Source organism: Panthera leo, chromosome F3 (genome assembly GCF_018350215.1).
Source record: "Panthera leo isolate Ple1 chromosome F3, P.leo_Ple1_pat1.1, whole genome shotgun sequence".
Lineage (NCBI taxonomy): Eukaryota > Metazoa > Chordata > Mammalia > Carnivora > Felidae > Panthera > Panthera leo.
This window is the reverse complement of record NC_056696.1, coordinates 41291981-41305390: the sequence shown is the minus strand read 5'-3', so window position 1 is coordinate 41305390 and position 13410 is coordinate 41291981. Positions and strand designations below refer to the sequence as shown.

The 13410-nt window shown below is 38.5% G+C and overlaps 1 protein-coding gene across 4 annotated transcripts in view; it reads right to left on the bottom strand.

Moving 5' to 3' along the window:
* The window catches only part of PPP1R12B (protein phosphatase 1 regulatory subunit 12B), a 219437-nt gene that overhangs the window by 73366 nt on the left and 132661 nt on the right, over nt 1-13410 (bottom strand). The window lies entirely within an intron of this gene.

Below are 13410 nucleotides of genomic sequence, written 5' to 3'. Positions count from 1 at the left end.
AAGTAGGAGGAAGAGCATTCCAGGAAATGGGAATAACGTGTGTGAAAGCTCAAAGACATGGGGGGAAGGGGGGGGTGGGTTGGCGGCAGGGAAAGACTGGTGAAGTACTATTATACTAGCAGCTATTGTTTAACAAACACTTGCTAAGGCCGGGCACTATTTAAAGTGAAATACATTGTTATGGCCTTAAGCCTATAAGATAGGGATAACAATCTCATTTTTACAGCCAATTAAAGCACTTTTACAATTCCGAGAGGTTAAATTTCTCTTTTAAGACCTTACAGCTAATAAGAGATGGAAGTAGCTTTGGACCTGGGTCTTCTGGCTCCAAAGCCAATACCGTGTCTACCAATCCGTGCATCTTCTCAACCACTGTAGACTCTTCTTTATATTCACTCTCCACACCAGTAAAATATCAAATCCTACGGAGTTTTCATATTTCTTAGGTTCCTCCCATTCAAACCATACTTAGCATTAGTTACCTAGTTCATTATCTTTCATTCGGACACTAATAGGCTCTAATTGCTCTCTAGGTATAAAAAAAAAAAAGTGTGTGTGTGTGTGTGTGTGTGTGTGTGTGTGTGTGTGTGAGAGAGAGAGAGAGAGAGAGAGAGAGAGACAGAGACAGAGACAGAGAAAGAGAGACAGAAAGTCAGATCATAACTACTTCATTTTTCCCACATGAGACCCACCAATTTATCTGTATATGCTCTCCTGCTCCAATGGAAGAAATATTCCTGTTTTTGTCTAGAGCCAGCCTTGGAATAATCTAGGGCATAATCATAGACTCTGTTCCTTTCTTTATGCTCTTTTCTGGAGAGATCTCACCCAGTCCACCATCTCTAGGTATCATCTCTAAGGCAGTGACTCTCAAATATCTTTATTTCTAGCTCTATTATCTCCCATGAACACCAGATTCCTATGTTCAACTGCCTACATGATATCTCAACTTGCATGTCTAACAGGAATACCTCCTGGCCCATTAAAATGTGAGTATTATGAGGGGCAGGAACATTGTCTACCTTATACATTTCTGTATCCCTAATGCATCATGCTTGACATATACTAGGTAATAATAACTTTGTTGACTATATAAATGTATGCTGCTATGTAAGCAGTTCCTGAATGGAACTGGACTGTCTTAGAGGGCCTTTAATAATTTGGTTCTCTGTGGGTTAAATGTCCATTTCTGGAGGAGAGGAAGGAGTAGAGATTGGCTCTAAGTCCCTTCAGGGGGCCATAGTTAATGACTCTTTAATGATGACCTACCTGGGATATTAGTAATCCCTAAATATTATACCTCTAGGAACAGTCTTTGTCAAATTTGCCTGTTAAGAATCACCTGGAAGACTTCTATTACAATATAGATTCGTAGGCTTTCCACTCTCTACCACCACATCCCCTCCTAAGTCAGAATCTCAAAGGAAGAGGCCTGAAAATCTATATTATAAACAAATGACCCCAATGATTCTTACTGACAAGTTTGAGGAAGACTACTATAGAAGCTTTACCTATTAGGTAATTATTATTGAAAATGGCTCAGCTTGCTGGATAGCGGTATCCAAACTTGCCCTTAGCTCTAAGTCAAACACCCCAGAATTATTATTATGATTATAATATAATTAATATAATATAATTATGATTATAAGTTGCCCGAATAATATGGCATTAGTTTTATTCCAGAGAGCTAGAGGTCACAAGTGACTGGAGAGACTCTTCAGACAACATATCATACATTAGGCAGACCTTTATTCTATAGAAAGGATCTTGTTTTGTTTACTTGGCACAAAATTAATTGTGCCAATCCATCACTGATTCCTATACATGGTGTGAGTCTTTACTATGACATATCACTGTCAGCTCTCATCCTTTTTCCTTTTCAAATTTTTTCTTAAAGTTGTTCAATAACCAGAATCCACTCCAAAAATCCACTCCTCTTAACCATCATTTCAAGTAAGCCCAAGGCCAAAGCTTTGAAGATTTCTTTCACCCCTCCGTAAATCTCCCCAAATTCTTCTTACATATGTACTGCAGACTGAAAGTTAACAAGGCAAAAAAACCTAATAAACTCCATAACCTACTCCTGACTAAGGAATTCAAATGACAACCAGCAATTAAAATGAATGACAGGTACCCTTCCAAGAATCTGTGAGCCTTAAAGGCATGGCCATAACCTAAAAAGCAGAATTTCTCAAGTGTCAAGTGATCACATATCCCCAAACTATCATTTTAGCCAACCTCAAAGTCAGGTCTTTGGGAGGGAAGAAGGGATAGGATCAGATGAAAAAAGCAGATAGGGATATATTAGGAGAATCAACCATTTCAGACTTTCTCCACTTGTGGTGAGCAGAGTATAACATATAGTCTTGTTGAATTACCATGTTGTATACCTGAAACTAATGTAACATGGTGTGTCAACTACACTTCAATAAAAAGATTAAAAAATGTTTAGGAAAAAAAAAAGGTAATGAACTAAGATAGAACAGAGAAACTACTTTAAAATGACGTAGAAGAAACTCCTCCTTTACTCCTTCATCCAGGAATCTTTATAGCTTGCTTTCTGGAGCATGATCAAAACTGATGCTTCTCCAAGTGAGGACAAACAACGTGTATCCCCCTAAATGAATGACTTCCCTGACCCCACAAAGTGTCAATAATATTAAAGAATCAGAGCAATTGGAAAAATGCTGAATTACCAGAAAAGTGCTTAGATGAGAGCAAACTGACATTTGGAGTCATGTTTACATCAGCAAACATTTATGAATCTGTAACCAAGAGCAGAGGCTGGCAAACTGTGGCCCGGGCTGTAGGCCAAATCCAGCCCACCAACCTGCTTTTATAAATAAAGTTTTATTGGAACATAGCCATTCTATTTATTGACAGATTGTCTATTGGTTACTTTCCCACTATAATAGCAAAGTTGAGTAGTTGCAACAGACTACACAGACCACAAAGTAGATAATAATTACAATCAGGCCTATTATTATTATTATTATTATTTTAATCAGGCCCTTTATATAAAGTGTTTACTAAGCGCTGACCTAGAGTGTTATGTACCAAAGATGAAGATTAGGCTGGCCCTGCTGTCGCTGTCCCTCCCCCAACACATACTACTGGAGAACAGACAAAGACATTTGCCCTCCCCATGACCTCGGAAAGGCAATGTTGACCCTCACAAGAGCCAACAAGCACCTATACTAATCACTTGGAGAAATGAGAAACTAAGCATTCAGTTACCACGGATAGCCCCATGATCTACCAATTGGGTATATCACTTTTTTTTAATGTTTATTTATTTTTGAGAGAGAGAGAGACAGAGCATGAGCCGGGGGAGGCGCAGAGACAGAGGAAAACACAGAATCTGAAGCAGGCTCCAGGTTCTGAGCTGTCAGCACAGAGCTCAATGTGGGGCTTGAACCCACAAATTGTGAGATCATGACCTGTGCTGAAGTTGGACACTTAACCGACTGAGCCACCCAGGCTCCCCTTGGGTATATCACTTTTGAAAGTCCCCCAGCACCTAAGTAATTTTACTTTGAGCTACTAACTTGCCAATGTTGTTTTTTTTTTTTTAATTGGGGCATAAATGAAATGCATTATATTAGTTTCAGGTGTACAACATGATGATTAGATATTTGTATATATTGCAAAATAAATACCCCAATAAGTCCAGTTAATAATCTGTCACCATACATAGCTACAGAATTTTTTTCCTTATCATGAGAACTTTTTAAGATTTATTCTTTAGCAACTTTCAAACATGAGACACAGCATTATAAACTAGAGTTTCCATGCTGTTTGTTATGTCTCCATGACTTATGCCAATGGTTTCAAAAATGTCCCTCCTTTCTTCTCAGTAGTCAATAACACTGGCATAGTTTAAGGTATAAGAGCTCAGGGTTTAAGAAAACAAAACATTCTTAAAGCATTAAAAAAGCCAAGTATTTTCAAAAGCACATACTGTTAAGTCACATCTGTGTGAACATTTAAGTATCTTGAAAAATCATATTTGGATATAAAGCCACGGTTTTTCTGTGAAAGAAATTCACGTCACTACATGGTTGCTGATTCTTGAACTTGTTTCATTGAAAACTGAGATGGTATAGAGAAAATTAAGACGGGCAGATTGTACAGATTTATTTTTACGTTTTCACCCCAACTACCCTACCTTTCAGGTCCTACCAAAGTAAGACCTTTACAGGCAACATCTGTTAGTGCCTTGAGGGCAACATTCCTGCTGGGGCAAATCTAGAAACACTCCATTTGCTGAAAAAGAGCTGCAAATCCCACACTAAGCTTTTTACCTCAATCATGGGGCTAGAACTCTGACATTAGCTAAGCCTAAGCCATGGTTAAAGCTCTCTAGCCATGCTATCAACAGAGAAATGAATACTTTCATAACTAAGGTAACCCCTAGACTCCAACAGAAAGAGGAACAATTATTCCTAGAGGTTCTCTGTAATCAAAGCCATCATAGGACTATTTTGATAAAAGAGTTGAACCCAAGTGCTTTGAAGAAAACATTATGAGATTGTCATCCTGGTAATGATGGGGTCCCAGGAATTCTCCGGTTGGAAATGATCCTTTTCTTAAAAATGCCATTAGTCGATCCTGAATATGTTTTAAAAAGAAAAAAACAAAACAAAACAAAACAAAACAACTTCGCAAAAACACCAACAGAAAGTTCACCAGAATGCTAAACAGTAATTTCTTCTGAGTGGTATTTTTGGGCAATTTTTTCTTATTCTTTACAGCACAAAGAGTCCTCTTTCATAACAAATATTTCTAATACCTCTTCCAATCTTTACTATCCTGAAATAAAATTCATAGACATAAAACTTAGCTAAAATTGTTTTAAAAATCAAATAAACTTTGAAGAAAAACAAAAGGAATATATAATGAAATATGTATTTCAATGCATAAATTCTTGGGCCAATAACACTAGAAGGTATAATGAAGTAGTCAGAGGCTTAGACTCATCATAGATCATCATGAAGGTAGAAGTCACATGCACATCTGTAGAATGTTTTAGAACAATGCCATTATACAAGTGGCCCTGCTGTCAGGAATGAATAAAACTAAAACTACAGTTTTTCCTCAGTTTACATGGTAGTTGAATTTTTAGATTCTCTCTGCCATAAAATGGAAGTTTACACATAAAATCAAGTTTGGTTTTGGACTTTTTCATCCATGACTGTCCAGGGAGACAGCTGAAAGTCAAGGAAGCTGCAGGACAACTGTTACATGGGACCTATTAGGACAGGTAGTATCTCTGGGCCCTGTCCACTAAATGCATCCCCCATCACTGTGACCCCTAAAAGTACCCGCACGAATATTTATAACCTCTAGAAATGCTCCTGCTGCTTTTGAGAAGCACTGCTTTATACTTTTCTATACTTCATATATTTTCTATAATGAAATATATTACTTTTATAATCATAAAAAAATTCCAGCAGAGTTTCAAGCTCATCAGTGTCCCTCCAACAAAGAGACAGAAGGTCATGGGTCACTAACACAAACTAATACCTTGAAGGCAATCAGAGGCAGAAGAAAGATTTGGAAGAAAAGTAAATGGTCAAGGGTTAACTGTACCGTCCCTTAGTAGTTGATAAACCTTCCACATCTTTGGATAAGAAGTTTGAGCAAAGCCCAAACAGATACCTTGAAGGTCAATTTATTCTATCTTAAAAAAGATTTCTGACTAGAGCAGAATTCACTGATGTAATGGGACAGTGGGTCCAAAAATTACAGGGTCTCAAAGGAATACATGTGAGCTTTGATTACTGAGATTTCCTTGGCAACAGCACGACCTAAAATTAATAGAGTCCTTAAAAGGAAGATGCCAAAAGAAACTTCGTTGGTTTATACAGCTTGGGCTAGAACAAGGCACAGTGTGACCCATATATAGAAAATCACAGCATCTGCAGTATTTTAAGAAGCTACAGTCACAAAGCAAGAGCAAATGTACAGTGAAAGGAAAGATCCTTCCAGGCTTATATGGAGTCAACCACTAGAGAAGAGTCTTCAGTGCACATTGGATAGAAGGCAGCTTCCCACACACAGAGCTGGTTGGCTGCCATGTCTCAATCTTCATCTTTTTCCTTGGGACTGCCCACTGTCATCAATTGTACAAATCCGGGACAGCTTGCTTTTCTTCATGAGAATGCTTGCCAACTCCCAGAGGCTGGCTATGACAGGGCTGTTTATAACAGCCATCGCTTATTAAATATATCCTTATAAGCATTTTTATATAACCAAATTTCTCAGACTTCTCAAAACCTTCTCATTCTGGGGACAAACTAACTACCCTGTTCCCTTCGTCTCTTTTTTTTTTTTTCTTATCTGGCTACAGATAAAGAGGCTAAGGGAGGAAAATCTGTATTTTCTTATCCTTTCACTTGATTAAAAAGAGACTTGCTTTCACAAGATTGTGGCTGTTATATTTATATGGTATGCTGTGAAAAATATTACTTTGCTACATAAATAACTAACCCTGATAGCTCTGACAGCTTACCTTCGGCGTCTTTAAACTTAGTCAAACTGTTGTTCCCTCTCAACAGTGCAGTCTTGTCAGGGGACATACCTTACCATATTAGGTAATCAAGCCCCGAGAGAGGAGAAGCAAAACAGTCCTAGGATTTTACCTAAAAGGAGAATGGCAAAGATACTGCCCAGTGGCGGAGAGCAGACAGAAAATCACTGGATGCCCTCCAGCAGATTAAGGGGCTTCACGAGATTAAGTAACAAGATTAAAAAAAAAAATACTGCTTGAGAGAGGAAAGAGGATCCAGCAAATAGCCAGAAGCAAAGTTGTAGAAAATTAGAGCATACAGGCAAAGGGGCTATTATTTACCCAAAGAAAGGTGGGGGGGGGGGGGGAGGGGGGAGAGCGGGGTAAAGATCTATGAAACTAGAATTGTTGGAAATCCCTGCAGAAAAAGATAAACAGGAGGGCAACTGAGGCATAGAAATGAAAGCCTGCTTGACTAACAGAAATATGCGGGACTTGATTTGATCAGGTGCTCAGTTTCTAGCAGAAATGGAAACATTTAGTTCTTGTTTCTTCCCTTTCTCCTCATCACTTGTTCCCCCTACTTCAGCAACCCCTCTTAAGATTTATTTATCAAAATTCATCAGGTACATTTATAAAAACATATACTGGAGTTATATAGGAGCCTGGGCTACTTCTCTGACTCTCCAAAAACTTAATTCTTTGTGGATAAATTAATAAATAACTTCAAAATCACACGATTCTAAGGTCAATGGATGTATTCCAAAAGCCTTACTCTGATGCAGATTGAACCTGCAGATTTGGAAAACAGTATGAATGAATTTCGATCGTCTCTAACTATTTAAGTGTATTTATTCATGTTCACTTTATGACTTTAGGAGGTAGCTACCATGACTATCCCTACTTTATAGATGAGGAAACTGAAGTATACAGCGGTTAAGTAACTTATCCAAAGTAGTTAAGTGGCCCAGGGAGTCTACCTAGCTCCTGGGTCTGCACTCTTACCCACTATGCTATATTGCTTGTCGTAACAGTATATCACATGAGATATAGAACAGATAGAAAGATTCCCCTGAAGGTAGTACAACTGCCATGGACTAGGAACCCAGCGATGTGATCCTGGCAAGTTACTTAATCTCTCTGGACCTCAGCTGTTACCTTTAAAATGAGATGTTTAACTAGTTACCTAGAAGTTTAAGTCTCTTTCAGTTCTAAAATTCAGTCTATAATTGCCATCGTAGACATTACAGAGCTAACTCAGAGTTTAGCATCTGATAACACTCAGAAATAAGTTTTCAAAGAAACCCTCTTATCCGTAAGTGAAATGGAAGTGCTAGTTATTCAAAGATATAATAAAGCTGAGGAAAATCAGGCAAAGCAAAGGGGACCAAAAGCTGAGTGAACTTAAAAGATCACCTGCAGGGGCGCCTGGGTGGCTCAGTCGGTTGAGCGTCCGACTTCGGCTCAGGTCATGATCTCGCGGTCCGTGAGTTCAAGCCCCGCGTCGGGCTCTGTGCTGACAGCTCAGAGCCTGGAGCCTGTTTCGGATTCTGTGTCTCCCCCTCTCTCTCTGACCCTCCCCCCATTCATGCTCTGTCTCTCTCTGTCTCAAAAATAAATAAACGTTAGAATGGAGAAAATTAAAAAAAAAAAAAAAAGATAATCTGCAAAGATGGTTAATCAATAGAATTGTTCTGATTAAACAAAAAAGTCCTATTCATATTCCCAGAGCTAACTACTAAGATTCATCAGTTCTTCCCCTTTGTGGTTCTTCCCCTTCTCACATTGAATTTGGGAGTGTCCCAGGACTCTGTCTTTGGATTTCTTCTCCGTCTGCTTTCATTCTCTTGGTGATCTCATTCCATCTCCTGGTTTTAAATACAATCTATACATTTATTGACATTCAGTTCATATGTCCAGTCTGGACCACTCATCTGAACTCCAGACTCCTACTGCTAAGTCTTCTCTTGACATTTCCATGTGGATGTCAATCAGACATTAAATTTAACACTCCTAAAACCCAAACCACATGTCTGCTCTTCCCCCACCAAATCCATTCCTTCCACAGTCATCTCTATTTCAGTGAACGAAAACTCCATTCTTTCAGTTGCCTTAGCTAAAAGTTTTGGTGTCCACCTTGATCACTACCCCTGCCATTTTTTTTTCACCCTATATCCAATCCAGCAGCAAATTTCATTGGTTCCAATTTCAAACTATATGCTAAATATGAAAACTTCCCAGCAGCTTTACTACCCATTCTCACTTTGGTCTAAACCACCATAAGTTTTTCCCTGGATGATTCATAATAGCCTCCTAACTAATGTTCCTGCTTCCACCCGGATCCCTTTAGAGTATATCCTCCAAATAGTAGGCAGAGGAACTCCTTCAAATATTAAGTATAATCATGTCACTCTTCTGCTCAAGACTCTACAGGGGCTACCCACTCATTCTGATCAAAAGCCAGAGCCTTTCCAATGACTTATCAGTCTCTGCCTTTGGGCCCTTCTGCTCATTCTGCTCTACCACACCGGTCTTTTCACCTGTCCTCAAGCACGTCAGCTGTGCTTCTGCCTCAGAATCTTTGCAAGTGCTATTCCCCCTGTCTAAACTCTCTATTCCCATATGTCCACATGGCACCCCATCTTACTTCCTTTCATTCTAGGCTCAGATGATGCTTTCTCAGCAAGGTCTATCCTGACCACCCTACTTATAATGTCAACTTCCTATCCCACTCAGGCACTTCTGATTCCTTCCTATCCTACTCTACATGGGTTTTCCAAAAACACTCATCACCTTTTCACACACTATTTACTTCACACACTTACTTATTTTATTTATTGTCCATCTCCTCCACTAGAATGTAAACTCCTTAAGAGCAGGGCTTTTTGTTCATTGTTGCATCTCCAGTATCTGGAAAATTGCCTGACTATAATAGGTACCTTAATGTACTTGTTCAGCAAGTAAATGAGAGGAAGGTTATAGAGGAGAAGGCAGGACAGAATGGGAAATGCATTTAGTCACTTTTGGTAGTAGAGACATTTCTGGCGCCAAGTGGCTCCAAAGGCAAGTTTTATTTTCTATTAAAGCTTAGTTCAAAACCAAGTTTTGGCAGCAAATTTCTATACGCTTCTAGCTTTTATTTAATTTGGAAATCTTACATTTAATGGCCTACTTCCTTTGGTACACTTTATCAACACATCTCTCCACTAGCATGCCACAGCCTTCCAAGGCACATACCTTAATATCCATGAATTAGTAATTCCTTAACAATATCTCCTTTACCCAATGCATTTTGAGGGGTGATGAGCAATCCAGATCTACTATTCCACCCTGGACTGGGAAAACTACATTGCTAGTTTTGAGGGTGAGGTTTCAGTGATTCTGTTCAGACTGACTTGCCTAAAAGCAACAGGGCTGGAACGTAGGGATGCTGAGGGAGGCATCTTGTATGGAAATTCTTACTTCATGAAAGATATAAGTACCTATCTATGTCAAGGACAACAGAGGAATGCTGATATTCTACCCACTGACTGAATCTTGATACTCAGAGTAGGCTTTTTAGTCATCCTTCAAGGAGAAATTCCTTCACTTAAGGAAGTGAGATACTCCCAGCAAGTCATTTGGAACATATAATCTCTTGAGTAAAAAAACCAAATGGATAAATAGGGAATGCAGAAGGATGTAAGCCCCAATTTCAAGTCTGTTTCACTAAAGTCAAATAAAAAGGTTCCCTGATGCAGGGGTACAGGGTGTTCAACCAACAGAGTCTTCATGTCCCTGAATACTTCTTAACTTCTTTGGGTCTCAGTGTTCTTAACTATAACATGAGGTCCCTAACTCAAGTTATCTCAAAATTCCCAAAAGCTGGGAGGCAAGTAACTTTACTACACAAGCAGTGTTCTTTCAAAATCCCTTTAAAACAAAAGAAGCTGTCTACTGTTCAGCTTCTTTAGGGCACCATTCTGTTCATCAGCATCTTTTCTGTTGACCACTTGTGCCCTCTAGTGATAAACTTAATTATACAACAGAATTGGCTTGGCAAACAGTCTGCTCCAGAGGAGTAAATGGGGGAAAACAGCAAGAATGCAGTAGATAAACTCAGTGTTAAGCAAAAGAAAGGCAGGCCAAAGAGGTAGGTAAAAAAAGATGGAAAGATGCCAAATGGCCATCACGTTCTGCAGTGTGCCAATGACTGTGCCTTCCAGAGCAAACATTCAGTGCAATTACCTCTAGTAAAGAATACAAACACAGTCCTGAATATGTAATTTTTTTCACGTATCACTGGAATACCCTTCTTCCTCACATTAAGATCTAGATACAGTTTCTTTTTTCACTTAGCGAGATAATGGATATATTAAGACTTCTGGGAAATATCTACTACATACCTATGTGAATAATTAACAGATGTGCTCTAAACACACCTGTCAAGGAGGTGCTAAGACATTATATATCCATTGCCAGTCTCACCTGTCCATGGATTTTCCAATGGAAATGGGTTCTGACTAAAACTATGTAGTATGCCGGGCTTAAGCAAAATCCCCAGCCTTCTAAGTATCATTCCTTGGTGTCCCCACCATAAAAATGCACGACTAGTCTTTCTCTTAACACGTAATTGATAACAAATATCAGGGCCCTTCCTGGCAATAAATCTTACCTGTGTATAAGTGCTGGTTACATTTTTCTAGCATGGGTACACAAAAAGAAGAAATGGATTTCAACAATACCAACTGGGATTTAGGTTAAACAATAGAAAGGTCTTCTTAACCATGCTGTTGTTACTGATACATGGGTGAGAGGTCAAAGAATCTTCTTCTGAAATCTTTAAAAGGAGGAAACAAATCTGTACTTAATTCTAACCCTGACTGGAACACAAGATAGGGATAATAACTAGTAAAGTTTCCTTTCTACTCCTAAAATGAAATATGACTGTATGTTTCATATATATGAAATGCAAGGACAGGCAATACTAATCCATGGTGATAGAAATCAGAAGAGTGGTTGCCTCTTGGGACAGGGAAGGGAGCATGAGGGAACTTTTCAGGGTGATGGAAAAGTTCTATATCTTAATTTGAGTGGTCTTTACATTGGTGTATACAACTGTCAAAACTCATCAAATAGTACACTTAAGTTCTGTGCAGTTTATTGATTGTGAATTATATCTCAAATATATATATATTCAAGATATATATTATATATATGCCAGTCTTGGGAAGAATTAATATTAATTTTAATTAATTTACAATTAATTTATAATTAACAGTATTTTATAATATTTATATTAATTTAATATTATTAATTTTAACTGATTTAATATATAATATATAATATGTAATATATAATATATATAATATATGTATATAATATATATATAATATATATATGCCATAGTCTTGAGAAGAATTAATATTAATTTTAATTAATTTACAATTAATTTATAATTAACAGTATTTTATAATAATATTTTATAATATTTATATTAATTTAGTATATAATATATATATAATACATATATATATATGCCATAGTCTTGGGAAGAATTACCTTTAAAGAAAAACCTTTAAAAATAATAGATTCTGCCACACTTCAGGAATAGGCTAAGAAAGAGAAGGGTGCTGTCATGACCTCAGTAGCATATATAGTTTCACTGAACCAGAAACCAAGAAAAGAAGAAACCGCCCTGCCTTCTCAGCAGTATCCATGCTGATTAGCTAACAGTGCCATTTCAACAGAACGCCCCCTCCTTTGGCTGGCTCAATTCCACTGCCTGATGGAAAGACACGGAAGCTGGGGAGAAAGAATGGTCCTAAGATATTACTGATCGCCTTGAAGTAGAATTGCAGCAATTTACACTGGGCCACGGCCAGGCCTATTGCTCTGTGGATCCATATGATGATAATGGCATCATGCCTGCTAGTGTTAGAAGAGAGTACTTGGGAGAAAAACGGTTAAGTGTGTGGTTTGTTTTTTTTTTTCTTTTTTCTTCTTCAGTTAAGTAATGTTAAAGTTGTAACCCAATCTAACAGAAGCCAGACAAGACTAGGGCTGGGCTGGTTGTGCTCACCTGGGCTGGCCTACCTCCCCTCACAGAGTCTGCAGCCCGAGGAGATGGTGGAGCCCAGATGGGTGTGTCATTGAAATAAACTTGAGTCATCAATCAAGCAAATGTATGCCTTTTAAAGGATTCCTCACCCTGCGCTGACTTGTCACCAGTCTTTCCTTCTACGTGGCTGGTGGGGATGCAGATGGGCCTGTACCAACTCTGACTTGCCGGCATACATTCAAAGTGACCGTTCTAGAGATAACAGACTATTGATTCTTCTCTAAGGATTCACATTGGAGTCGGCTTGACACATGGTAGACACTAGTAGATGCTTCAAGCAACTGGATGAGTGAAATGTTTCTCAGTCCGACAAATGACTTTCATGTCAAACTTCAGTAGTCTCTGTGATTCCTCACCAATCAGAAAATCCTTTCTAGAATTTTCAGTCAACTGTCCTAAAATGAAATTCTCTGGAAAGCACTGCATCAAGAACATCTTAGCTTTCCTTACCTGGTGCCCTATGTTAGGATTTTCCCATGCCAAGTGCTTTGGAAAGGTGGAGACACAGATTTTCACTGACAAAAGACATTGTGTCACAACAAAAGCCGTCCTTGTTGGTATTCCCTTTATGGATTTAAATGGCCTCTGTAACCCTCAAGGGATTACAGTCCATTGCAGTGCTCTATAATCTATTATGCAGATCCTCTCTTTAGGTATCTTATAATTCCCCAAAGCAACTTTCCTACATCCACTCTGTGTCTCCAAAAGCCTTTCCCAGCCCCCCTTGAAGGACTGAAGAATTACTGTTATTTGTGCATGCAAATAACACACACACGAATACACACACACACACACACAC